Source organism: Sander lucioperca, chromosome 9 (genome assembly GCF_008315115.2).
Source record: "Sander lucioperca isolate FBNREF2018 chromosome 9, SLUC_FBN_1.2, whole genome shotgun sequence".
NCBI classification, from domain to species: Eukaryota; Metazoa; Chordata; class Actinopteri; order Perciformes; family Percidae; genus Sander; species Sander lucioperca.
Window position 1 is genome coordinate 2033117 of NC_050181.1, and position 27076 is coordinate 2060192.

General features: G+C 41.1%; 1 protein-coding gene across 1 annotated transcript in view; it reads right to left on the reverse strand.

Annotated features, from left to right (window-relative positions):
• Positions 1-27076, reverse strand: part of LOC116045440 (vertebrate ancient opsin-like) — a 54709-nt gene that overhangs the window by 16756 nt on the left and 10877 nt on the right. The gene's annotated exons all lie outside the window — the stretch shown is intronic.

Genomic DNA, 27076 nt, shown 5'->3' on the forward strand with positions numbered 1-27076 from the left:
GCTAAATTGGAAATACAATATGATACGTGTGTTTACTGTAAGTGCTCTTTTTTTTCTGTATTGTTCAGTTCACATTATGCACACCATGCTGTAAACTCATGCATTCCTGTAGGCTCCTGTGCTGTTACTCACTCTGCAGCATTTGCGTGAATATACACATTAATAGAGCACTCAGTTTTAACTGGACAGGCAGAGGGTTTGCATTACTGCCACAATATAACATAGAGCAAATGATTGCCTTTCCATTGTGGCTGATTGAGCTATGCCAGTGATTGACAGACTAGACTTTAGCTCTTTTTCCCCCAGAAGGCTTCCACAACTCGGGGAATGTGGGGTGTCTTTATTCATGTTTTATACGGTCTATGGTTCATTCATACAAAACATGGTTAGACCATTTTATTCAAATTTTGAAGTGTTTAGTTGAGTTTCTGTCAGGCCAGCTGTGTCATTTTGTATACAATGGGTCCTTGATTTCAGACAGAGGTAGCCAACAAACATCAATTTTGCCAGCTGAAATGACAACTAGCAGCAACCCAGTTGTGCAGCTTAGCTTTCTTGGACAAGACCGATGTATGGCGGTTATGAGATTTATGCTTAATTACCACCCACGACAGCGACGCTGGTATTGTTTTCACCTTGTTAAGTCTGTGTGTGTGTGTGTGTGTCATCATGGCAAAAAATGGTCATGAAGGTATTGAGTACTTTGCCAGGTGTTTAAATGTCTGTCTGTGGCCAGATTTTGTCAATGTGACAGTGTAGCAACTATGCAAGATACAGTCAAGAAACTTTAAAGTGTGTAGTTGAGATCAAAATGAAGTCAAGTTCGAAAATGGGTCTGGTCCGAGCAAGGGGGCCGGAAGTAGGGGGGGAAGGAAGAAGGGTAAGGTCAATGGCTGCACGATATTTTGTTTCATCGTCTAGATCGCGATGTGCTCATGCGCGATAGTCACATCGCAGGACGTTGTGATAGTGATGCTAAAACTTTTTTTGCTGCTTGATAGAAAAAGAAACTTTCATCGTTTCCCTTTTACATGATTGTTACTGGCCGAGCCTTCCCCTTTAAGACAGGTGGTCATGTAACGAAAATTAGTCTGACTGGGTTTGTTATGGGAAGTGAGGTTCTCCGTGTGTAGAAAACAAGGGGGTAAGCTTCTCCTCGGACCGCGAACCTCCTATGGCGCCATTTTAATGCTACAAAGCGATCACCCCCCGTTAGCATCCCATTGACTGCCATTCATTTTGACGTCACTTTGACAGAGAATAACTTTACATCTGAAGAGTTTAAAGACTCTATTTGTCCATTGTTTATTTCTAAAGAAACACGACAATGTATAAAAGGCTCCAACCCCTTGTACCTCACGTTATGGCTCCGTAGCAGACGTTTTTGTAAAAATAGGCTAACAATTGTGTCATAACCACGCGACTTACTGTCGCATAGTAGAGGAATTACCGTATAGTACAGGAGAAGTGCGCAGGCAGTTTCGTCTCACATTAGCTGTTTAAGTGTGATTACTAATATTAACTATCACTTTAGTGATCAATAATTAGCCTGTGTCCATGTTATCTCCTTACATATACCTACGCTCTCCGTCTCTGCAAGATTGGGAATGATTGAGATTTCTCTTGGCACAGCTACCAGAAGACTTACAACTTTCAGACACGTTGCTCACGGCACATTTACGTCGTCTCTCTCAGTTGGAGGCTGCGCAGTAACGCTCAGCGCTCACCGGAAAAGTGGTTCTAATGGCCTTCACTGGTCTCCGTCCAGAGCAACGGGATCTGTTGGTCCATTCTTATATACAGTCTATGGTAGAAAAGTACTGTAAGCGGCAGCTGCCACTGACACAGTGATGCACATGCTTTTCCACAAACTAAATCACCTGATTAATGCAACGTAATCACGACATCTCCCAGGTATTTCACCGCAGAAAGCTGCTACCTGCCAAGCTAACGCTAATATAGTTAGCCTAAAGAAACAAGGCGTCTGTCCCAACCATAGACTGTAAATATTAATGGACAACGTATCCGGTTCGGCGAAGTGCTGCAAATGCGAAGTGCCTTAAACCTGCATTCTATCTGAATTCCAGCAGGGGGAGACACGTGCGGTTGCAAAAGGAGGTCAGTTTCTGTAGAAGTCTATGAGAAAGTGACCCACTTCTCACTTGATTTATTACCTCAGTAAACATTTTCATAATGAGTTTATGGTCTCAATCGCTGGTTTTAAAGGCATACTATGTAACTTTTCCCTCTTCGGTCTCATTGTGTCTGATGTACTGTAACGTAATTTATATTGATTTAAGCGTTCTTGGATACACAGTTTGCTCAAATGTGTGAATGCAGGCTCAGCATGCACAGCAAACCAACAATCACAATGTTGATCAATTTATCAAACAACCAAAGCAGGCCCCGCTAGTCGACCACAACCTGAAATTTAGAGGAAGCAACATGCATGCATTATTAATATAATTCCCTTTAGCCTGGATAGTATTATACGAATACAATGGTGTCAGTCAACCAGTGTATTTCTTCCTAATTTCCCTCTACAAAATCACTTGAGAAGAGTAGTCACAGCGCTTACTTGCTTTGGTTTTTGTAAAGCATTAAAGTTCAGGGCTATTTATGTCATCTTGTAAAAATTTGTCTTTTTTTCATATCGTAATATGCGAGATATATATATATATATATATATATCTATCTCGCAGGCAAAAAAAGCAATGTCAGTTTTTTTCCAATATTGTGCAGGCCTAGTGGATTCCCTTGGTCCCCCCACTTTACGCCCCTGAACCGATTTTATCTAACCTGTTACCCTACAAAATAATGTGGTATAAAATGCTCTTCGGCCCTGGAAATAAAACTTCATTAGCATTGCCACTGTGAGTAGTAGACTAGTTAGCTAGACATGCTTACATTTGCATCTTGTGTTCGAGCCAACAAATGGACTGTTTAATCTGTTCCTTGAACTTTTGCTCTTGTGTTTTTGGATTTGGAAAGAAACTGTTTATTTACAAGTTATCTCTCTTACCCCCATGGGCAAAGCTCAAACATTAGGAAAAAACTAAGGCTTGAAAGAACTGCTGTGCCTAGTTGTTGCTAAACTCTGATTGGACAATCGCTGATTGGGGGAGGGGGTTAGTGAATAGTGAATTACGGCAAAAAGTGGAGATAAGTCCATCACACTGACTTCTTCTTTAAGTCATTAGTTATTTAAATTCATACTTGTTTAACTGAAAAAGTTACCCATCATTTTGGATTAGAAAAGTTTCAATTTTACTTCCAGTTTGGCTCTGTTCCCACCCTGTAGACTTTCTCACTTTGTCAGCTCTGGAGAATAGGTGGCTAATAGCTTAAATCTTGGCTCTGATTAAATAAATGAAGTGGCAGAGATCACAGACAAATTGAGGAAATGGAGAGTAAGTGCTAAATGTTTGCAATCAAAAGCTGGGTGGCTGCTGTATAGAGCTAGCTAACTAATTGACTGCCCTTGCAGAGAAACTGTTTCATATGCTAAACAGCACTGCCCAAAGCCAAAATTAATATGTATGTGTCGTGTCTATGTGACGGCACATATCTGTTGCAGTCATTTGTCAAAACGATAAGATTACAAGCTCGGTAATGAGCATCAAAATATGTTTTTTAGTGATGGACAACATTATGTTGCACTAAGCAGGCGGTGAACTGAGAGCAGCCCCTTTCTGTTTAGCTCTGCATCTTGACAGTTTGAAATAGAGTTGTAAATCATGGGCAGTAGCCCAATGCGGCACTGATGCTCAGAGTGTGGATAGACAAGTGTAAAAAAGTTTGTCAAAAACTGTTTGACGGGAAATGTTTGTCAGGAGAGAATATCTTCACAGCACATTTGACCTAAGTAAATATCTGATGGCTAATTTTCATCTGCGACAACAGAAGGAGCATAATCTCCTCAGTCAGTTATACAGACAGATCATCTGGCCAGTGTGCTTCATGTTAGAATCAATTTGCCAGAAATGCCTTTAGCTACGGAAGCAGTTGTTGATCACTTGCAGCTGATTAAGTTGAGTAAGAAGTCAGCAGTCAAGGATGGTATAAAAAAGAACCGTCAATAACATAAAAACATTAAAAAAAAGTGAATCTCCGCAACCACAAGAGGTCCTTGAGTATACAGTCACAAATGTGCACAAAACATTTTGGTGGGGGCCGATAGTATGCAAACACAGGCAGGGCTTCAGACTGCGACACACTCATCGTCCGCATGTGCTGTTGCACAGTGCTGTCATTACCATGTTTCGGGGGAAATCATGATGGTGCAGTCCATAATACATTTACGAGTGGTGATCTGCAGCCAAAGATCATCCATTTTGTTTGCTAAAGACCGTACATTGGCGGAGAAAATGCTGCGTAGTGATAGCCGATAAGGAGCTACTACTCTAAAATCAGGCCTGTTATCGTGGGATTATTTCTGATGCATTTTGGGTGTTCTGGGACAATGTTTTTATCATGAAACGATAAACAGAGACATTTGTATGATAATTATTATAGTGCTACACAAAGCACTACACAAAGATGTGTACAACAGTGAAAGTGTGTTTTGTGTTCTGCCTAAACGCTTGAATGAGAATGTTTACTGCTACAGACTTTTTTCTCTCCCAGATGACACTAAAGTTGACATTAAGAACCTGCTTTCAATATGTGTCTGTCATGTTTTGCCTGTGGGAGAAGACAGTCACTCTGCGGTCTTGTGCTGTCACACTGTCATCTACTGTAGAAATGTCTTGTCTGTGAGCAAAGCCATCTATTCTAATCACAGCATGTCACTTGTAAGAGGATGAATAACAGTGTGTGAAGGAAGGGAGACGGGTGAACTGTGTGAGAAATTTGACAGTACCCTTTCACTGTACGCAATTAGCTGTTCATGTTGAATTTTGAGCGTCAAACAAATATTTTTCTGCATTCTGGTGATTTTTAAGCATTTATGATGGAAATGACATTTATGTCATTTATGTAAAGAAAAACCCAAAATTCAGGTGGCAGTTGACAATAAAATATAATGCAATAAGGCTCTGAGGTATCCTCAGGCAATCAACATTTTTCATCTATTGTTATCCCTTCTGAGTCTACACACATGTAGGCATGCTTTACTTGTCTTTCTTTTGGGGAAGTAACCTTTTTTAAAAGTGCATGTTCAAACATGTGTCATGTTGAATGCTAGTCTCGCATTTCCAGACTTTCCTTCACAGCGCTGCAGAGGAGGGTCTGGCTAGTTCACACAGCATTCCAGGATGGGAGAAAAACATGCTCTGGTTTATTGCCATTTCTTTAAACCAATCACAGTCGTCTTGGGCAGTGCTAAGTGCCGGACGGAGCCACGGTGCCGCTGCAAAATAGCCTCGGGAAGGAACTTGTTTTGGTGGAACATGTTGTGGCATTTGTTCATGTTTATGATACATAAATAAATTTTAGTTTATAAACCCCTTTAGTAGCTCCAATGTTCAAAACTCTCTGCGCATTCAAAACATATCCCAAATATCTGTGTTCTCTGAGTCTTGGAGAATAAAGTTGTTATATTTTGAGAACATTTTTTGTAAATAAAGTCGCAATTAAATGAGAATAAAGTCACGATATTTCAAGAAATAATCTACCTTCCCTATAGTCTGTTGTGATCTACATTATAGCTTTGCTGATATGGTCGTATCCCCTTCAGACCCTCTGACCGACAGAACACCGTTTAAGGCAAAGTTTAAGCGGCTGTGCGCTGCTCTTCATCAGACGTGGACAACCGAAACACTTCTAATCAGGCATAAATCTCAACATTGTGTGGCTTGTTGTACATACAAATGTTAATTTTACCACCTCCGATAAAGTGCAGCTCACAGATACTTCCCCAAGCTTTTCAGTGGTAAGCACACAGCGACAGTCAGAGGAAAGACGCCATGCTGCAGACTCCACTCCAAACATTTTACAAGTCAAAGAAACTGGAGAAGCATATGCAATTACTATCAAAGTAGTAGACAATTTTAGGTAATCAGAAAAGTGGTAGGGACATATCCCTAATGTCTCTACCATAGATTACACCCATGCTGACTGACAACAGTGTTTACATTTTAATTTTGGTGGTCAAAATGATTGCTGGGGATAATTCAGTAGTCGCTGAATATTGGTAGGGACATGTCCCAACCAAATGTGACGTCCTTGAGTGAATGGTGAAATCAGTTCCTGTACAAACCTAACCGTTAAGCACTGGACAGATATGAAGTGAGCACTTTTTGAGCCATATACTGTACTTTTTGAAGAGATTTAAAACAAAAAAATTATTTTTGTTTGCCAAATGAAGAAGAAAGGTTATTCCACCCTGGAGAGGCAGACAGAAGCAGAGCCAAAAGAAGTGATGACCAGGTAACACAGAGGAAAATGTAGCAGGTACTGTAGTGGCAGAATTTAGAGCACTGGATGGGCTGCATCTGCTTCAGGATGCAGCTTCATTATTATTAGCCTTGTTCAAGGAGGGAATAGTTGAAGGACATGCTAGAATTGGGGGAATGATTGATTCAGTTTAAAAGAATATTTCAGCAGTCTGACTGCAGTTGGTGCTGCAGCGGTCAAGGCGGGGGATGATTAAAGTTTGAGCAACGAGCTGAGCAGAGGCCTGGGTGAGGAAAGCTCAGATTTGATGGATTTTTTGAGGAGAGTGGTCGTGGCTGCATTGTGGGCTTTGTATGACAGTTCCTTGTGTAGAATCAAGTCAGGGCCCCTGCAGGCTTCTGGCAGCAGTTGCGAGTTGCTATAGCCTTGTCAATGGTGATAGAAAAGTCTACTGGAGGGGGAAACGTGCCACAGTCCTAACAACCATCCTATCATTTTTTTAGTATTGTAAGTTTTCAAGAAGAATAGTTCAACCCCCATATTAGGCATATTCTGTAGCCTATATACAGTATATTGAATTACACACTGGCTAAAGTTGAACAGAAGAAATTAAATGCTTTGATTGCCAGCCAGAAATGAAACATTGTTCTTGCTTAATTCAGCAATCTAGGAATGGCACACATTTATCTTAAATTTAAATGTGTTTTAATTTCCTGAGCTGAAGCTGATGGACACATGTAGCGATAATCTTTCTTACATTTAGGTATATTAGTTCTAATTGTCGTCTGATGCCACCGCGCCAACTTTTCGAAAACCACATGAACGCTTCACATACTGTAGGCATAAATATGTCACTCTTAAAGTTTGTTCACCTGTTACTCCCATTATTTCCTTACAAGCAATGTAGCATTGTATCATGTAGCAAGGCTATTATTTTAAGTCAAATACTGTAGTCTGACTTCTTCCAAGATTGATTTTAAGAATGCAAATTGTATTGTGTTATGCTATTATAATTACTTACTTTATAATAATCTGATGACCTAATCTAACCTTAGTTGAGGGGGTATCTTTTCATCTTTCTTAGCTCAAGTTGAGTGTTTTGTTGGTTTTTGTAGCAGGATCAGGGCAAATTGTAATTCTTTATTTGATACGTGGCCAGCAGGCATGTGTGAGGACCCCAGTGTCCTCCAGCATGTTCCAAATACACATAAAATTGGTCTGCAGGTGAATGGAGAAAACAGACTGACAGCAGTACTCAAGCAAGGCAGAAATAACTCACAACTCTGACTCCTTCAGTTTAAGAAACTACTCTGACAAGAACTGTAAAGTCATCATATACTAAACTTTGTTTCCACACACCCTACAATACTCACTCTATATTTCTGCTTTGTTATCAGCTCTTCACTTTTTTTAGTTTTATTTATCCAAGTCCAGATTGTTCCTCCAGATGTCAAAACTTCTGTCTCTCTCACTTCATCAAAATATTTCCTGGCTCCAACTGTCTTTTCTTTGTTTGTTCACTGATATCTATAATGTTATCCTAAAAAAATCAGATTGAAGCAATAGGCAATGATAGCATTTAACACAAAAGTGCTTCTAAACCAGGGAGTTACACGCAGATAACAGAAAAAACACACCTGGGCACCCAGACAACTAATCAGACAGTGTGCGCACACATACACACACACACACACATACACTAGCACGCTCTTAAGTGTTCCTAATTAATCCACAAAATCAGTTAATTCTGAGTCTTCAGGCCAGCTAACTGGATTACAGGGATGTAGTGGGGGGCTGCCGAAAATCACCTCAGCCGTGAGAGTTTGGAGGCAGTCAGTAACTCCTGCACCTTTCCCAGCTGCTGCCTGCTCTCAGCAGCATCAGACACTGGCTATTAGACTGTCAGATTGGTGGTGGCGGCGATGTGACAAAACGCAGTACAGACAATGGTTTGAGAACAGCCAGAGGAAGATGGAGGGGGTGTGGAACTAGTGATATATAATTGAGAGAGGTTGTTTGGGAGGTGAAAGCGTACGGGAGGGAATAGTGCAGCAGAGAGAAGAGAAAGGGGAGAGGTGGGAGATTGAAAATTACAAAGGCGGAGAAATGGAGGCATGTAGAGCTGCATGCAGGTAGATTTATTACGGATATCTGTTAATGGAGACTCCTGTGAGTCCAATTTATTAATGGCAATCAGAAGACTGAAGTTCCCCTCTCACATGTTGGCCAATTGTTGTAGGAGTTTGCCCCACGCTGTAATCAGCAAGCGAGCCTTCCAGCTTGGCCAACACTCACCTCGCTAGAAAGAAATGTGTGGCAGCTGCAGCCATGTTTGCCTTGCTAGTTTGACAAACATGCACACACAACATTAAAAGATGAGGGTGTCATGTAAGTGCACTCAGCTGAGCAAGCTGAACAAATAACCTTCTCCGACTGTCTTCTTTAAGCGCACCTAGAGACTCGGAGACCCAAGGTAAATCATTCGAAGCAATTAGTATATTTTTGCGAGAATGCACCGTCAACACTCGTGAAACTCCTGGGAGAGATGAGCTGGAACAGCTTTGCAACACTACACCACCTCAACCAGGAAAGAAAGATTAGAAGCAGATTTCTGAGTGCACTTAATAAATTCTGACTTTGTATGTCCTATCTTTCACGAAAACCTTTTTCCCATTTCCAAGTCTGTAAGTCAGCTGCATCTAACTTTGAAAAGCTGAGAGCCAAAAACTTATCTTGTGACTGTTGAACGTGACTAAAGTTATGAAGAGGGTTAGGGTTAGAGAGGAACAAAATAGAAGATTGCGGGCAAATCCCTTTTAAAGGTTATTTAATGAGGAAGAAACTTCTGAACTTATGCCACGGCTCTTGAGTTTTGGCAACTCACTCATAAAAACTGATTCCTCATAACTGTGTCTTCATCTGATCATTCAATAAACATGAGCATATCATATGTCACTATCCAAACACCCCCAACTTCTGGCTTCTGACTGAAAGTAAAAGTGGCTCATTTTGTTTCAGGCGCCGCTGTAATTGCAGAATATTCACAAGTTTAAAAAGTAAAACATTGTTGGTGTTTGTTAGGAAGATTCCTCTGTATGATCTTTCTGCCGTCGGCAGGGCTGTGACAGCTGAAACTGCACCACGACATCAAAGCGAAGTCGGATCCTGGCACCAGAACATGATCGCCTCAGAAAGCTACATCCTTACTTTTCACCCTTCCATCACAACCCCCCTCCACCCCCACCCCACCCGCTCTGTCAGAAGGGGGAAAAGTGCAGTCACTGAGACCAAATGTTAAACTAATGCTAAAAGTCACATCAAAACATGTCAGCGATTGTATAAGTGACAGATCTCTGAAGTTACTTACTTGAAGTGGATGAGGGGGGCCAATCAGCTGTACAAAACTCCAGTCTATACTGACTGTGCTTTGGGGCTTGCACACAAGCACGCAGATACACACACACACACACACACACACACACACACACACACACACACACTGATACAGAAATATAATCAGATGTGTCGGTACACGATCCGTTCTGCCTGCACGATCCGTTCTGCGCATGTGCAAGATAGTACTGTTTTACCGAGGATACGACCTGCACGATCTGTTCCACGCTAGCCTATGGCTAGCCTCCACCGGGAAGCTAACGTTAGTTTAGCTAACAGCTAATTCAGCTAACTGCTAGCTGACAGCTAGATTCAGTCTAAAATAACGTTAACTCAAACGTAATGGGAAAAGCAGGCTACAGCTAAATTAAGACTTCACAGTAATAACAATAAAGACAAGTATTGAGTGATTGTATTTTAAATGAGCACAAGTAAAGTAGAACTGACTTAACAGCTGTTATATATGTTAACGGTTATTTTCACGTTTTATTTTGAGGGTCTTTTAAAGTTATGCTGTCTCAGCTAGCAGTTAGCCGAATTAGCTGTTAGCTAAACTAATGTTAGTTTGGCTGTCGACCGGAAGCGTGGAACAGATCGTGCAGTGTCGTAAATCCTCGTACAACAGCGCATGCGCGAACATTTTGCGCATGCGCAGAACGGATCGTGCAGGCAGAATGGATCGTGTACCGACAGGATGTATACATCCACTCTGCATGCAATATAGTCTCAAGAACCTTTTTATATTAAAAATAGACTTAGTTAAGTTAGAAGTTAGAAGTTATAAAAAACACAAACATCAGTCAACTCAAACACATGATTTTTACATCAGACAAGTCAGACAGTACACACACACACACACACACACACACACACACACACACACACACACACCGCCCAGAAGGGAAAATAAATATAGTAGGCGCTGCACTTTCGACTGGCTTGTTTTGCCTTAGCTTTCCAGCTCCTGAGTCGGCCCGGTTGTTCTGCCAGCACAGTTGTTGGCCACTCAACATGATTGATCACAGGATTTGTGTCTGCCGCATTAGTCCTAGACTCCACTAGCCTCCTGTGGCCTGCCAAACACTATGCCTGCCTGTCCCCCATCAAAGGGCCTCTCTCAGCAAGAATCCTCAACGCTCTGCTGAGTCTCTTTACAAACACTCATTGCCCCCCCCCCCCCCAAACCGTTCCATATCCCCATGCTCCTTCCCTCCACCTGCTCAATCTCTTCCCCCCTCGCCGCATCGAGGTGTCTGCAAGCTTGCGCAGAAAATGAACATGATTGTAACTTTAATTGGATGAGGGAGAGTCAAGTAAATGTGTCGAGCGCTGGGGAATAAGCATCACCAACTGCTTTCTACAGACAAAAAAGGAAAGGAGGGAATTGGAAATCAAATTCAGGGTGAGGCTCTGTCGGGCTGCTGGGGGAATACAGGAGCAGATGTAGTAAATGCAAGGTTGGTGCGGGTTCTTGTGTGTTTGGGTACACTGAGATGTGCCAAGACATCATTTTCATTTGGAATAACAACAGTCTACCTACGGGTGAGGGGAGCACTGTGGAGGCAAAATGGAATTGACTTGTTGAACTGTAGACCTAAAGGACTTTTTTTCTCAGATTGCTTTTGGTCTGAAGATTGGTCTGAAGATCCTGCCTCTGGAGTTCTAAAGGGACTCGAGATTGAGGGGTGGGGGGTAATCGGGAGACCAATGTTCTCATCTGATGTCAGAAGTCTTTATAGAGTTCACCAAATACAAAGAACAAATGAATTATATTTGCTGGCTGTGAGCAAGGTGTTGAAGATAAGTTCATGACAGCCCTAACAAACACAAGTTACATATTTGACATCAAGAAAGCCTCACATCCTGATTCTAAAATATTCAGTATGAATCTCTAAATTAAAGAAACTAACCCTAGCAAAATGTAAATTTAATGTATAGGTGGACATCTTTGGGCAAAATGTCACTACACTGAACTAAATTGAGCCCTTGAAGGCTTTTATGTTTTGAAAGGGTGAGTGTTGAATTCCAATTCAAATGCTACTTTGATGGGTTTGAGAGTTAGGCTCAATCAAACTCACTGTCACAAGCTTGGACTGACACAGACATATACACTGACACAAAGACAGATTTAAAGTCGTGCAATTGGTTAATGGACACACTCACTCACTCAGAACTTCACCGGTAAATTGAATAAACTACAGAAATTCTTAAACAGCTAGTGTCGTAAATTGCACCGAGCCTCCATATCCATCTTGAATGTTGCCATTTGTTATACAACAGTGGTGTGTAATGAGAAAACTGGCTTCCTAGACTCCTCTAAATGTAGGCTGTCTATAAATTTCAGGCTTTTTTGACAGTGCAGAGGCATCTATTCATCATGTGTTCCATCTATATTCACACCCAAACTTCCAAAGACGCACAAGACAGAAGTTTTGCAGCAGCTAGCAAACAGAGGATACTTAACGACCTCAGTGAGCTTCCAAGGATGCATGCCCCTTGGCACCCAATTAATAGTGTTTCCAGTGCAATGACAGCAAAACCGAAATGGCTTGTACTATTAGGATTTTACTTAAATATGCAAAATATATTCTTTAAGTGTGGTTATAAACCACAGCAGGACATAAGGGACATTTTAGGGATTTAGCTTGGTAATATCATTACTTTGGGGCGCTCACAATTCCCATAATGCAACTCGGTAGCATCTTTTGTTAGACCCTGATGACATAATCATTTTAAGACATTACAGTATATAAGACATTTTACAAAATGCTTTCTGTACAGTGTAATTCTTACAGATTTTCATGTACCACATGGTGTATAATGTTACTCCCTCACCTGTGCATATTCAAGCGCATACACACATAGATGCAGAATAAGACTGTTATGTGTTTCATCAGTTAACGGCTCATCACTTAGCTGTGTCCTGGATCTGCCTAAAACACCAACACACACACACACACACCCCTTAGGATTCCCCTCTGTATGGTTTGAAACACATTCAAGATTATTGATTGTCCCAGTATGGCTCCAGTTTAACATCTATAGTTATGCAGTGGCACAGAGTTAGACCCTTTTGACTCCACACAGAAACAGCAACGCGTGCGGCATGACATCACTTTGTTGCAGAGACGCTATTGGTTAAATGCCGGCAAAGTAGAACACGGAAGCAGCTTGAAGCGGAAAGCGTGAGTATGTCTGCGGTCTGGAGGTATTATAAAGTTGAATTATTATAGAAGTATCGGATCGGGACTCGGTATCGGTAGATACTCAAAATCAAATGACTCGGACTCGAGGGCAAAAAAACCTGATGGGGACATCCCTAATTTACAGTTTGAATTTCGTCACGCCACTTATATAACATCTACCCCAAGGTCTTATAAAGCTAACAATGGTGTCCGATTTCAATTTAATGCATTTTTGTGAACATTAGGGATTTCGTTAGCTGCTACTGTCCCTTCAATCCTATGGGTAAAGATCGCGGCTAGCTGCAGGCCCTGGAGCTCCATCAGGGCCTCAGCATTTTGTAGTCCAGTAACCCAGTAACCGGTGACTTTGCGCGGGTATGGAGCGCCGCTGGCTTCCCTTCGTGACGGAGATCCAGCTAGCTCACAGCGAGTCTATGAAGTAGGACACGCCGGGCGGCGAGGCAGCACCGGCCACTGTCACGTAGCCTGCTGAGCTCCTGCTGAACTGCGACACACAGTCGGACAAAATTTGCAATTAGCCATCAATTTTCGTAAAACGGCCCATATTTGACCTCTACATAGTTGATTTCTTGCATTAAAAAGTCTCAGAAGTGAATTTAGTAATTAAATAGCGGAGCTCTGGAGATCTGCATGACCTAGCTAGATTCAGAAGACTAAGCTGACCTCAGGTCAGTGGTGTAGCCTATGCAAATGTTGGGGCGTGACAAAGACTAGGAGTTGAGATCATGACGTCAACTCCCAGCTTTGTTGAGATTCGCCTGTTTTCAGCGGCAGTTTCAAAATGTGAGATATGCAGAGGATAGGGGTATCAATGGGATTTTGAGCTTCTATGTATGTCCTATTTACCCACCGAATTGTCGTTATTCAGCTATGACAAGGTAAAATCGGTTTTGCATTCTATCACCCCTTTAAAGTTCTACTGACGAATAACTCAACATTTGTATTCACTGTATATGCCTGTCTGCTTATTACAAAACAAAATGTTTATATTTGTTTGTATAAGATGGAGTTTGTATGAATTATCCAACATGTCCAGTTAATTCTCGTAAATTCCCATTAATTCCCATAATTTCCATTAATTCCCATGAAAGTTTCCAAATTGGAATGTTTCCAAAATTCCCCAGGTTAACTTTCCATGGAAAGTTTCCAGAAATTGTCCCGGAAAATTTCTGCCCCTTTGCAACCCTACTCCTGAATGACGAAGAGTTACTGAGTTTCCTCTTAAGACTTAAGGCTCCTAATTGAACTGAGAACACTACAAACAGTTTGTTTGAAAAAATCCTTCTCAATAGTTCACTGCAGTACGTGGAACTGCAGAAAATGTAACTGATTGGTTACAGATTACATGCTGGTTTCTTAAACAATACATACAGTTTGATGAAAAACAAAAGATGGACAGAAATCCAATGATAACCCTGATTATGCAGGTCATTGTACTGCAATCCCACCCTGAGGCTGAGGGGAAAGTTTTTAGAGTTTGTCAGCTACGTGTGGAACCTTCCTCCTGCCTACCGGATGGGAAACTTTAAAGGTAACCATCTGGACCAAAGCTCAAGGGTGGGATGTTATGAAAAAAGTTAAGAGATTCTATGAGAAATAGAAATGTTACAAATAGAGGACTAGAATGTTGCGCAGAGGAAGACAATTTGGTTACAGGAAACTACGAAAGCAGAGGGCAAATTACAGAGCTTCAAATTACAAACCTTTTGATTTTAAAAAGAAATATAATTTATTGGGAATCTTTAGCAGAAATCTACTTTTCCATAAGCATACAGCGTGTATTAGGGAGGCCTGGGTTACAAGTGCACATATGTAAATAGGTCAGGAGGAACCCACTCAAAGCGATAATATATCTGTGGCTGCTGCCCCATTTCCAATACAGAATCCTCAAGAGGTGTGTTAGATTATCCTTAGGAGAAACACAGACGGGGCAGAGCCGGTGCAAGGACACACTGTCATAACAGCGAGCAGCCATCCTCAATAAACCTGTGTCCATATAGTAAAGAATGACTGCTATAATTTTAAGGAACGCATCACTGTTCATCACCGCTTGGCTGGATGAATCATTGTGAATGTATGTGTCTCAGCCAACAGTGAAATGCTGTTGCATCCTACAGACGACTGCAGAGGCTGGCAGTGTCTGATGAGAGACTGTGTCACATTCAAATGCCCTAATTAGGCCATTGCTTACTGGGTAAGGATGGACAAAGAGCCCAGGATATGAGCAAAGAGAGAAACAATGGCCACCATACATACAGTACTTTTTTCACACACACAAAAGAAATAAATAGAGGCTTCTTATTTTAAGCTATTTATTGGCAACTATTTGTTTTGTCAGATGAAAACCATTGCCTCAGGGTTTTTATCACCTATATTGAATTAATTCCTTTAGTCGGCCAAATTAAATATAAATGTGCTCTGCACGCAAGTGTCTGTACAATCTAGGTTCAGCCAAAGACGGCTCCTTAAGGCGACACAACACTTCAGGTTTGTTTTCAGAAAGACCAACAGATTGGTGAGCCCTTGGCTCAGCTTGAGAGCTACACAAGTAAATGACATATCATGTTTTGATTTAATCAAATCACATCACTTCATTTTCGGGCACAACTATAATAAGACTACAATTCAGGGCTTCATCCTTTAAAGTCCACACGTCATGATTGGATCAATTTTAATGGGTTCGGCAAGGCTGTCCCATCTGAAAGGTCCTTTCAAATGCAATTTGCCAACACAACCGGTAAATCCCATCCCTGTCACCAGACAAGAATGTTGATAAATTGAATTCACTCTGAAAATTCTGGGAACATTTTTCCAAATTCTTTCCTCCTGAAATATTTGCACATGGCAACAATGGTATGGGTGTTAGGGAGACTGTAAGTAGGATTGTGGTTATGGTAACCATACTTTTTTTTTTTAAATCAATTAAAGGTCTTTGACTGGGCACAAACCCAGGCCCATTCACTACCCCCAACCTACATAGCCTTACTTTTCTGTCTTGCTACATACAGTGCATACGGAAAGTATTCACAGCGCTTCACTTTTTCCATATTTCGTTATGTTACAGCCTTATTCCAAATGGATTCAATTAATTTTTTTCCTCAAAATTCTACACATAATACCCCATAATGACAACATGAAAAAAGTTTTTTTTAAATGTTTGCAAATTTATTAGAAATAAAGAACGAAAATATAATATGTACATAAGTATTCACAGCCTTTGCTCAATACTTGGTTGTGGAACCTTTGGCAGCAATTACAGCCTCAAGTCTTTTGGAATATGAAGCCACAAGCTTGGCACACCTATCTTTGGCCAGTTTCGCCCATTCCTCTTTACAGAACCATCTCGAGCTCCATCAGGTTGGATGGGGAGTGTCGGTGCACAGCCATTTTCAGATCCTTCCAGAGATGTTCAATGGGATTCAAGTCTGGGCTCTGGCTGGGCCACTCTAGGACATTCACAGAGTTGTCCTGAAGCCACTCCTTTGATATCTTGGCTGTGTGCTTAGGGTCGTTGTCCTGTTGAAAGATGAACCGTCGCCCCAGTCTGAGGTCAGGAGCGCTCTGGAGCATGTTTTCTTCCAGGATGTCTCTGTACATTGCTGCATTCATCTTTCCCTCAATCCTGACTAGTCTCCCAGTTCCTGCCGCTGAAAAAACTCCCCACTGCATGATGCTGCCACCACCATGCTTCACTGTAGGGATGGTATTGGCCAGGAGATGAGCAGTGCCTGGTGTCCTGCCATGTGCCTTTTACTAAGGAGTAGATTCCGTCTGGCCACTCTACCATACAGGCCTGACTGGTGGAGTGCTGCAGCAATGGTCGTCCTTCTGGAAGGTTCTCCTCTCTCCACAGAGAAACCCTGGAGCTCTGTCAGAGTGACCATCGGGTTATTGGTCGCCTCCCTAACTAAAGGTCTTCTCCCCCGATCACTCAGTTTAGAGGGACGGCCAGCTCTAGGAAGAGTCCTGGTGGTTCCAACTTCTTCCATTTACGGATGATGGAGGCCACTGTGCTCATTGGGACCTTTTAAAGCATCAGACATTTTTCTGTACCCTTCCCCAGATCTGTGCCTCGAGACAATCCTGTCTCGGAGGTCTACAGACAATTCCTTCGACTTCATGCTTGGTTTGTGATCTGACATGCACTGTTAACTATGGGACCTTATATAGACAGGTGTGTGCCTTTCCAAATCATGTCCAATCAACTGAATTTACCACTGGTGGACTCCAATTAAGCGGTAGAAACATTTCAAGGATGTTCAGTGGAAACAGAATGCACCTGAAATCAATTTTGAGCTTGATCGCAAAGGCTGTGAATACTTATCTACAAGTGATTTCTTCGTTTTTGTATTTTTAATAAATTTGCAAAAATCTCAAACTTTTTTAAGTTGTCATTATGGGGTATTATGTGTAGAATTTTGAGGGAAAAAATGAATTGAATCCATTTTGGAATAAGGCTGTAACATAACGAAATGTGGAAAAAGTGAAGCGCTGAATACTTTCCGCATGCACTGTAAAGGGCACTGTGTGTTCTAGAAGCCCATGTCAACTCCATAAGAGAAAAAATACATCAGTTGGCAAAGACATATTGGCTCTAAATGTTGCCAGTAGAATGTTGCCTAGATGTTGCCTGCTGAATCATCCAATACCATTTTCCCCAAGAAGACTGGGCTGACACTATAGTACTGTGGAACACAACTCAAGTTCTTTGTGGAAAGAATCATCAGATTGATTCTACCACAACCTGCTATGTTGCCAGTATGTTTTCCCTGTGATTCACAGTTTGTCAGTAACTTTCATGTCTGCACTTTTATTTCTTCTTGGGATGCCAGCATGATAAGAGAAAAACTTGGGATGATAATTTCAGATCTTTCTGTTCGAGTTTGCTCTGAAAGCAAATGCAATGGGAATTAGAAGATGCACATTCAGTGTACTGTGAATGGTTGATGGCTCAAATATCAATAATTAACATAGTAATAATGAATTATTTAATGTTTTGCCCATGTGGTAGATGTGGTTTGAGTTACTGGGTCAATAATACAAACGGGAAAGCTTTTGTATGTTAATGTAACTAAACCTATGCCTTACATTTGTCTTGTACGGTCAATATAAAATGCGGGTGAAAACCATGTTGAATTATACAAAACCTTTTTAAACCTCGGCAACTGTTTCATAATGCAGTATTCTTAAATATTGCACTACGATTGATAATTTTGCTACTGTTTCAGTAGAAGGTCAATGAGGGACATTCACATTAGACTGGAGATAAAGAAAGTTAATGGTATATTACTTCTACTCTTTAATACCACCCACCTCAAATAACCCTCCATTTCACTGTCTAGCTTATTATTCTGCCAGCCACAAGAAATATTAGCTCTCTAAAATCTATTCTAATCAGTCTTAATAAGTGAAGTAAAATAAATGGTTCTAGGGCTGGCATCAAATCAGCACATCTCAGGTATGTAACTAATGATACATCCTCCTGTCGGCTTTAAAAGGGGTCTTGCTACTCAGAAGGAGTTTCATATCATATCCACGCTTTGAAATGCTCGCTCACAAAAAGACTGTGCATGCTTTTAGTGTAAATTACTCGAGTGCAACACACTTTTGCATTTTTACATTTTGTTATTTGTGGTTTGTCTGAGTAAATGCAGAGCAAACATGATGTGTAATTAGATAAAACTCCTTCCTACGTTTACTATTAATTATTCATGTGCCGGACACTTATACTTGACTAAGATTTAAATGTAACATCGTGTTAGAAAACCACAAGTTAATGACCTAATTTTTGAGCTTGGTCCCAGGCTGGACCTGATTAATGGTTAAAATGGTCAGGGGGCTTGCTACAGGTTTCCTGGGCTTCTTAAGATAACAACTGACTCTGGTGGCTTTGGGATTTGGTGGGAGTGGCCTGTATGACCTCTGTGTAAGAGCTGGAGTAACCGTGTACTGGTAAAGGTCTGACGCTGGAGCCGCTATTGTCTCTGAGGACACTATAATTGACTTCCTGTGCCTCAAAGAGTTAATTTCAAAATACTTATGCTGGTTTATAAATCCCTAAATGGTTTAGGACCAAAATATATTTCAGATCTGTTTGTGCACTATGAACCACCCAGACCTCTCAGGTCGTCTGGGTCAGGTCTGCTTGTTGTCCCCAGAGTCAGAACTAAACAGGGGGAAGCAGCATTCAGTTATTATGCTCCACATATCTGGAACAAACTACCAGAAAACTGCAGGTCCGCTCCAACTCTCAGCTCTTTTAAATCAAGGCTGAAGACCTTTCTTTTTGATGTTGCTTTTCCTTAATTTGCAGTGCAAAACAGTGAATTTTATTCTTGTATTTTATTTCGTATTAAATTTTAATACGGAACTGTGAATTTTACTCTTGGATTTTCATTCTCGTATTAATTGTTATACTGAACTATGATTTTATTTTTTTTTTTATTTTTTTTAAATCTTCTATGGTATTAAACTTGTATTCGTTAATAGTTTTATTTTTATTTTTGAATCACTATTTTGCCCTTTGCTTTTCAATGTTTGTTTTATGTAAAGCACTTTGAGTTGCCTTGTGCTGAAATGTTCTATATAAATAAAATTGCCTTGCCTTGCCTTACTGTGAAACTGAACGGCAATTAACATCTGCTGATGCACAGACGCTCCTCGTGGTTGTACTGCCACATAAACAGTGTCAATCAACTGGACTGCTTTAAAACTAGATGTATAAAACTGGACTGCAGCTGCTGATGAGCACATTATCAATTTTAAATGGGTGATAGAATGATTATATAGGGTATTTCGCACTGTTCCTTAAGGTCTCCTAATAGGGTATGTAACATTGGTTGGGCTGAAAATGGCCCGGGTGCTGTTCTATGCACCCTTACTTAACTTAATTAACTTAAAGTATTAAAATGTGTTACCAAGATGTAGTAACACTAATGACTACTGGATACTAGCTTCAATTGAACTGCTTCAAAGTTTTGAGAGTCTGTTTAGCCATGCTAGCAACATGGCTCTGGGAATGTGCATGTTGTTCTGGATTGTCGTAAAATTTTGTACGTACATTAATCCTCTAAGGATAATTATAATAACCTTGGTGATTCCTTGACTTTCATCTAGTGCCATCATCAGTTGAAAATGTAAATTTGTCCAATACTTTGGTTTATGACTAAATACCTGGAAAATAATATTCCCATCAGCTGCCCCTGCAACACACACACACACACACACACACACACACACACACACACACACACACACACACACACACATCACATCACATCACATCACAACCAGCTGTACTTTATGTTTAGTGCTAATTAGCAAGCCTTAGCATGCTACATTTAGCTCAAAGCGCAGCTGTGCTTAAGTACAGCCTCACAGAGCTGCGAGCACTGCTGTAGACTCTTAGTCTTGTTAAAAAGCGGTTACTTCTAAAGCACAAATAAACACACCCACATCTGAAATTGCTTTCAGGTGTCAACATCTTTGTTATTGTTATACAAAAATGGCACAATTTGGTTTGCTTTCTGGAGATGTGAAGAGGGGTGGAGAAGGAATGGATGTGATAATGGCAACCAAGACAACCAAGGTGAAAGATATGGATAATGATGGCACACTGAAAGGGAAAGAGTATGCAAAGAGGGCAGAGGATTCAGAGATGGAGAAAGAGATTGAGAGAAAGACAGCTTTGAAAATAGTGAAAAGGAAAATGAGAAAGCTGGGGGGGGTGGAGAATAGAGGACAGTGGACAAATAATACAAATGGACAAATATTTCTCTCATGTGGCATTTTTTGAAATATGAAAAATGCTTTACAACATAAAAATATCCCACCCCCCCAAAAAAAGAATAACAAATCAGGAAAAACTAGCAAACTAGATGGGAAGATGGTTAAATGAAAAGCAGACAGATGTGCAACATAACGCTTCACTTTTTCACAATATAGCCGAGTTTGCTCGCTAATTACAGCAGAGATCTAAAGAAATAAAGATATTAGAGGTGATTTATCATCTTACTAAGTGCTGTGCAATAATGCTGCTTTGGCTTTTGCTTTTATCTCTAGAGAACAAGAGGCCTTTTGATTCTGGTTGCTCCCTGGTGGTTTTGTATCTAGTTGAGTAGCGGAAAATGTTCAGAGAAAGTAATTCACTTAGAAAGCAGGAGGAGGGGGAACAGGCTTCAATGTATGTTTATTAAAGCCTCACACCGGCTGCAATATGAAATCGTCGTTTTCCGGTCAGATTTAGAATTAACCGGTAGCTGATACAGCCTAGATTAAACTTGAGTAAAATCACAGGATGTGCTTTTTGTCGCCATCAATAACCTGGCAGCAAGGGGCCTGCATGTCTGTGCTATGTCAGCAGTACACACACCACAATTGCATGATACAATCATACTTTCCATTTAAATGAAGTGCTGCTATTATGGAACCAGTGAATCGATGTAAATCTTGCACAGCTCTCAATTTCTCATTACATATATGCTTGTGTGTGTGTTTGCAAGTGAGCCTTCTGGCATGCAGGAGCACTTTTCAGTTACACCCTCACGGGAGCGATGTCCCTCCTAAAGCGTCATCTGTGTCGTGTGTGTGTGTGTATTTAGAATAGTAAGCCGCTGATATGGATAATCAGAATTAGGGCGGCAACGATTAGTCAACATAATCGACAATGACGATTATAACAATTTGTCAACGTGTCGTTCCAGATATGTTCTTTTTTAACATATTTGATTTTTTTTATTTATGTTGAAAAGGAGGAGAGAGCGAGTCTGCCAGAATTGGCCAATGTGTGTGAGAGGGAGAGGGTCGCTTTCGTAGCGTCACACTCATCATTTGCAGATGCTGTTGCACAGCGCTGTTGTTACCATGTTTCCGTGAAAATCATGATGTTGCAGTCCATCCAAATACATTTACGAGTGGTGATCTGCAGCCAAGGATCATCCATTTTGTTTGCTAAAGACCGTACATTGGCAAAGAAAATGCTGCAAAGTGATAGCCGATAAGGAGTTAGTCTTAGCCTAACGTTAGCCCTACTCTCTTTGTTTACGGTCTTAACGCCGCTTGCCTGCACTTCCGGTCGGCGGAGCTGTGTTGATAGACATTGGCAGTGCTGTAGTATTCGGTCTCGTCACAAAATCGACCACGACATTTGCCACACGCTGCAGCGAGAGAGGTTATGTTAGAGACGCGAAGAGAGCAATCCCCCAGGAAGAGCGCCATGTCTTAAAGCCACCATGGGCTTAGCGGATTAGGGTGGAACTGCACCCCATGGCCCAGAAAGACTTTTCACATAGACTTTGCATGGCGAAAGAAACTTATATATTTCAGCGGATAATTTTCTTAGGGGTACATCAACTTACCAGCCCGAACACTTAAAGGGTCCTTGTTTAAAACGTCACGTTTTTAACATTTTTAACATTCACTAGTAGCCGAATCCAGAGTTATTAAACTAGGCATGATGAACACGCATAATGGACGCTCATATGACTGTTCTCCCGAGGTCCTGTAGCTGTAATAATGGATAATGCTAACGCTAATGGTTGTAATTCACCATGTGTTCTATTAATACATCTTACGTTTCATATTCATATGTTTCATGGGTCATTATTTTAATTTGCTATGGGAACTGAAGTTATGTTAAGGCAGAGACGGGACAACTAGGTGACATTCACAGGTGTACAGACTTGAGCAGGTGAGATAAAACATGCACTGGAGCCTGATACAGGAGCCCCGCCCAAAGGAAGCAGAGATCGAAAAAACTACCAAAATAATCATTGGTTGCAGCCCTAATCAGAATGTGAATGTGTGGAGATGTGAGTGCGAACACGTACAAGCAAGAAAACAAAAGTCCAAAGACTTTTGGAAATGAGTTGGAGAGGGATGCTACATTATGACAAAAGAAATGCAGCGAAGAAGAAATACAAGTAAAAAATCAAGGACCCAGCAAGACAATGAGCCAAGACAAGGCATTTGTAATACAAAGAGAACTGGAGCTTCATCTTGGAGCCAATCTGATGAGAACTAATTTGCGTTTTAAGCATGCAGTGTACTCTGCAGCGTAGCAGCCGTGCCCTCCGGCATCTCGCCACTCCCCCACAAGAGTCGCTAAGAAGTGTTTTCACAGCTGTGTGTGTGTGTGTGTGTGTGTGTGTGTGTGTGTGTGTGTGTGTGTGTGTGTGTTCACTGCATGGTTCGGCTCTGCTCGACTCACTTTTTTTAATACCAGTACTTTTCTCTTTTTGGTTTCCACTGCGGATAGTATCCCCTCAGTGTAGGTGGGATTCTCAGCTTATCACCATAGCGATGCAGCGCGAAAATGCTGTGATATCATCTTTAACGCGACACTCGCTGAATCCTTTCATCAGCAACCAAACAGAGGAACTAAAATCTAGTTTACAAAAAATTGTGGTTGCTATTGATGGTAGTTTTAAAAATTGCGGGATTGTGCAGGATGTCCGTGTGGCGCTAGTGAAGATTCTCTCTGACCATTGTGTGGTCTGTAGAATTTTAACTCCCTCTTTTAGTTTTGGCTCAGCTCACTTGGAACTCAACTGAGGTGGTACCAAAAAAAGCAACATCGCGTCAAAAAGTGAAGCTTTGTCAGGTGCCTTTGGTTTTTGTTATTGACGCAAAATTTCTCCTTTAGCGTCATATTTAGACGCGCTTGGTCAAGACTCTTGGCGCCACTTTTTGACGCTCTGGGTCGGTACTATTGGTGTCACTTTTTGACGCCCTGGGTCGGGACCTATGTTTAACTGAGATGCGGCACAAGAACGGAACACTTAGGTTTAGGAAACGATCGTGGGTGGGGTTACAAAATAAGCATATCAGTGACACGTGGGACAAGAACGGGACACAAACCCGGTCTCCTGGGTGAAAGTCATGTGTTGTTTGACCGATTCACCACCCTAACCAACCTCCTTAAGCGGATTTTCGGTCTTTTATACTACTTGCCACCGTTGTCCGCCTTATTACTATATCATCTAACGGCGCTGCTGCTGTGCCCAGTGCGTTCCATACAGACACTAAAAGGTGATTCTTCTTCTAAGCAAAGACTCCTTAAATGTGTGTGTATGTGTTCATGTGCATATTTTGTCATCTTTTTTTCTTGTATTCAAATAATGTAGTTTATCCATGTCACTCTGTCGAAGCAGTAATCCACAAGATGCTGCTTTCTACTATTACTTTGATGACATCTTTGTTGCTAAGGCTCAATCAGGAAATGTAATGGCTCTGATGATTCAACCCAACTCAGTTTATCAGAGCCAAAGGGCATCACTTGAACCACTTGGTTTGCCTTCTGTCCTCTGGCAAAAAAAATAATTAGTAGTTAACAAAATCAAAATAATCTAATTTGATGATTATTGTCTTTATTTAATCTGAAACATTAAGTGAGACACCAAGTGATGTAAAAGTATTCTTTCACTGCATTTGTGGCGTAACAACATAACAGTGACCAGCTCAGACCTGATCAGTTTTTGTCACTTAAAATGGTGATGTTGCACCTAAATAGGCTTCTCTAAATCCATACTTAAACCCTCCTATGCCCATTATGGTGTACTTACCTCTCAATCAAGCAACATGAAGAGATGGAGAGATGTACGCACACCAATCAGTAAGTCTTTGAGGAATGAGTAGTAGTAATGTATGTGGAGGCGTGTCTTTACACTTATTGTGCAACATTGCCGCTTTGGTGGAGACATTTATGATCCCTGTTGAAATGCATCAACACTTGCAGCCACTTTCCTGCAACAGCTGGAACTGAATGTTTTCCTCCTGTGTATGCGTGTCTACTCTGTGGCGTTAGACAACACACACTAAACATGCGTTATGTTGCTCTATATCAAGTGTAGAACACACAATTTCATGTTAATAGGATGATGGTTGTCACATGAGGCTGACTTCCTGTTGCCAGTAGGTGGCGCTATGACTGACTCAATCTTGGCATGTAAATGTACTCAGGCCTTGACTGTTATTATACATGAGGAATTTGGAGCAGATTGTACAATGTACATTCTGTACACAGTGTACATTCATGTACTAGCTAGTGCACTTAAGCAAGTTTCGTTTTAAGCGCTTTGCTAGTGCACGGTTTCTGAATACGGCTTTGTGCATTTCTCTGTGGATTGAGCGTTTTGATACTACACAGTATTTATATAGCACCTTGACCTGCTGTAGAATAAAACAAATATATGGAAATCTCACTTTTTACAATATTGGACCTTTTAAAAGGAGAAAGACTTGTAATGTATTCATCCTAATCCCAACCTGGTCATTACCACCTACACCATAACATGCTGTCCCTGATACCAAAATACCAAAACTCTGTCCCCATGCCCTGCAGTTTGAAATTGCTTTTGTGAAACAAATGAACTGAGCACAGAGTACTGGTTGAAAGCATTCAAAGTTTTGCCAATTTTACATATCCTGACCTGGCAATCGGAGATAACAGCTTGTTTAATGGATTCTTTGTTCATTAACCAGATAATATCTAGCAATTCTGGATTGTGTTTGTACCTGTTAGGGATGAAAATGCCATCCCATCGGTCACTGTTAGTCAGTCAGTCCAGATTTCTTGCTGCATTTGTATGTTGCAGTGAAAGTGACAAAAAACCCCAATGAAATATGCATTTATGAAATCAGTACAACCAGAACCTTACATTTTTTTAATGCCCACATGTTTTCATTGTAATTTCATTTTTTTTAACGTGATTTCACACCTTCAGTAAGCAGTTTTGGAATTTAAGTGTTGGTTTAATCTTGCTTCTAAGTCTGTGAGTGACTTATGCAGTATCAGTAAACTTGTCAGTAAACAAGTATACTCATTAGAGTAAAGCCTGGTTCACACGGCAGGATAATTAGGCCGATTTTAGCCCCGAATCACCCCTTCCGACAATCTTAAGGATGCTCCGATTATCGTAAAATAATCTGATCAGATATTCCTGCCGTGTGTGGTGTGTTAAGACTGCTCTCGTCTGCTCGGAAGGACGTCGGGACCGCTCCGATCTCAAATCGGGGATATCCAACATGTTGGATTGTTTTGGCCCGATTTCTCCTCGTGTGTGGTGTCCCCCGGGGACAAACGAGCATGCAGCCTGTGGACTGTGGCGTGTAGCCAATCAGAAAGCGAGGTGATGAGGCGGCGAGGAAAGCACCGGGAAACAAAATCAAAACAGCCGGCGGCATGACGTACCAGAAAGTCCGGTGGACGTCGGAGATAAGTATAGCAAGTATAGTCCATGCTCGCGTTGTCTCCACTTCTTTGACCATTGCCTTTTCTTTTGATAACGTTTTTTTTCGGTTAAAAACAAACTACAAACTATCGCCACTGCATCCTCTTCGTCCACCATGATTGTTTACTCTGAAGTCACGTTTGATCTCGAGGGATTTTGCGAGATTTCCCGTCTGACCTGGGAATGCTCGGGAGTCAAATCGGTTTGTGTGTGATGTGTTGATTTTGCCGTGTGCTGCGCACCACACACTGTACGACCAAAACTGTTAGACCCGTGATTTTTTTATTGCCTCTCAGGACTGGAAAATCGGCCGACAATTTTAAAATTGTCCCGTGTGAACCAGGCTTAAGACAGTATGTGCCCAGGAGTGCCTGCAAGAGCAATGAAGCCACAGTCTGCTACATTCGGAGCAATAGATGGTGCACACACAGCATGTGAGTGTGCTGTAATTGATTTACTTGTTTTGGATAGATTGGTTCATGTCTACATTTTCATTATTTTGTTTACACAAAACAACACGTGAAGTAAAGTAAAAAAAAAAGGGAGAACACACTTGTAAATTGGGCCTAATTTAGTTTCCATTGAAATCTCCTAAAAGACAAACAATTTATAGTTACATCAGTTGTTTTTTATTGATTGTACTAATGTATTCAACTTAAATCTTGATATTGTATGTGTAATGTGTTGAATGAAGCTTTAGATGTGGTAAAATGGATGCATTTGTTGATTCCAATTTAATTCATCAGCAGATTTTACTGTATCGTGAGATCACCTGCTGACAATAGTGAAGTGAAAGTACAATAGTTGTAAATTACATAATAATGGCATGTTGCATATCTTTACAGACTGACTTTAATTGACTCGGACACATTTTACGTATATGTGAAGCAAATAGCATTATACACTCATGTA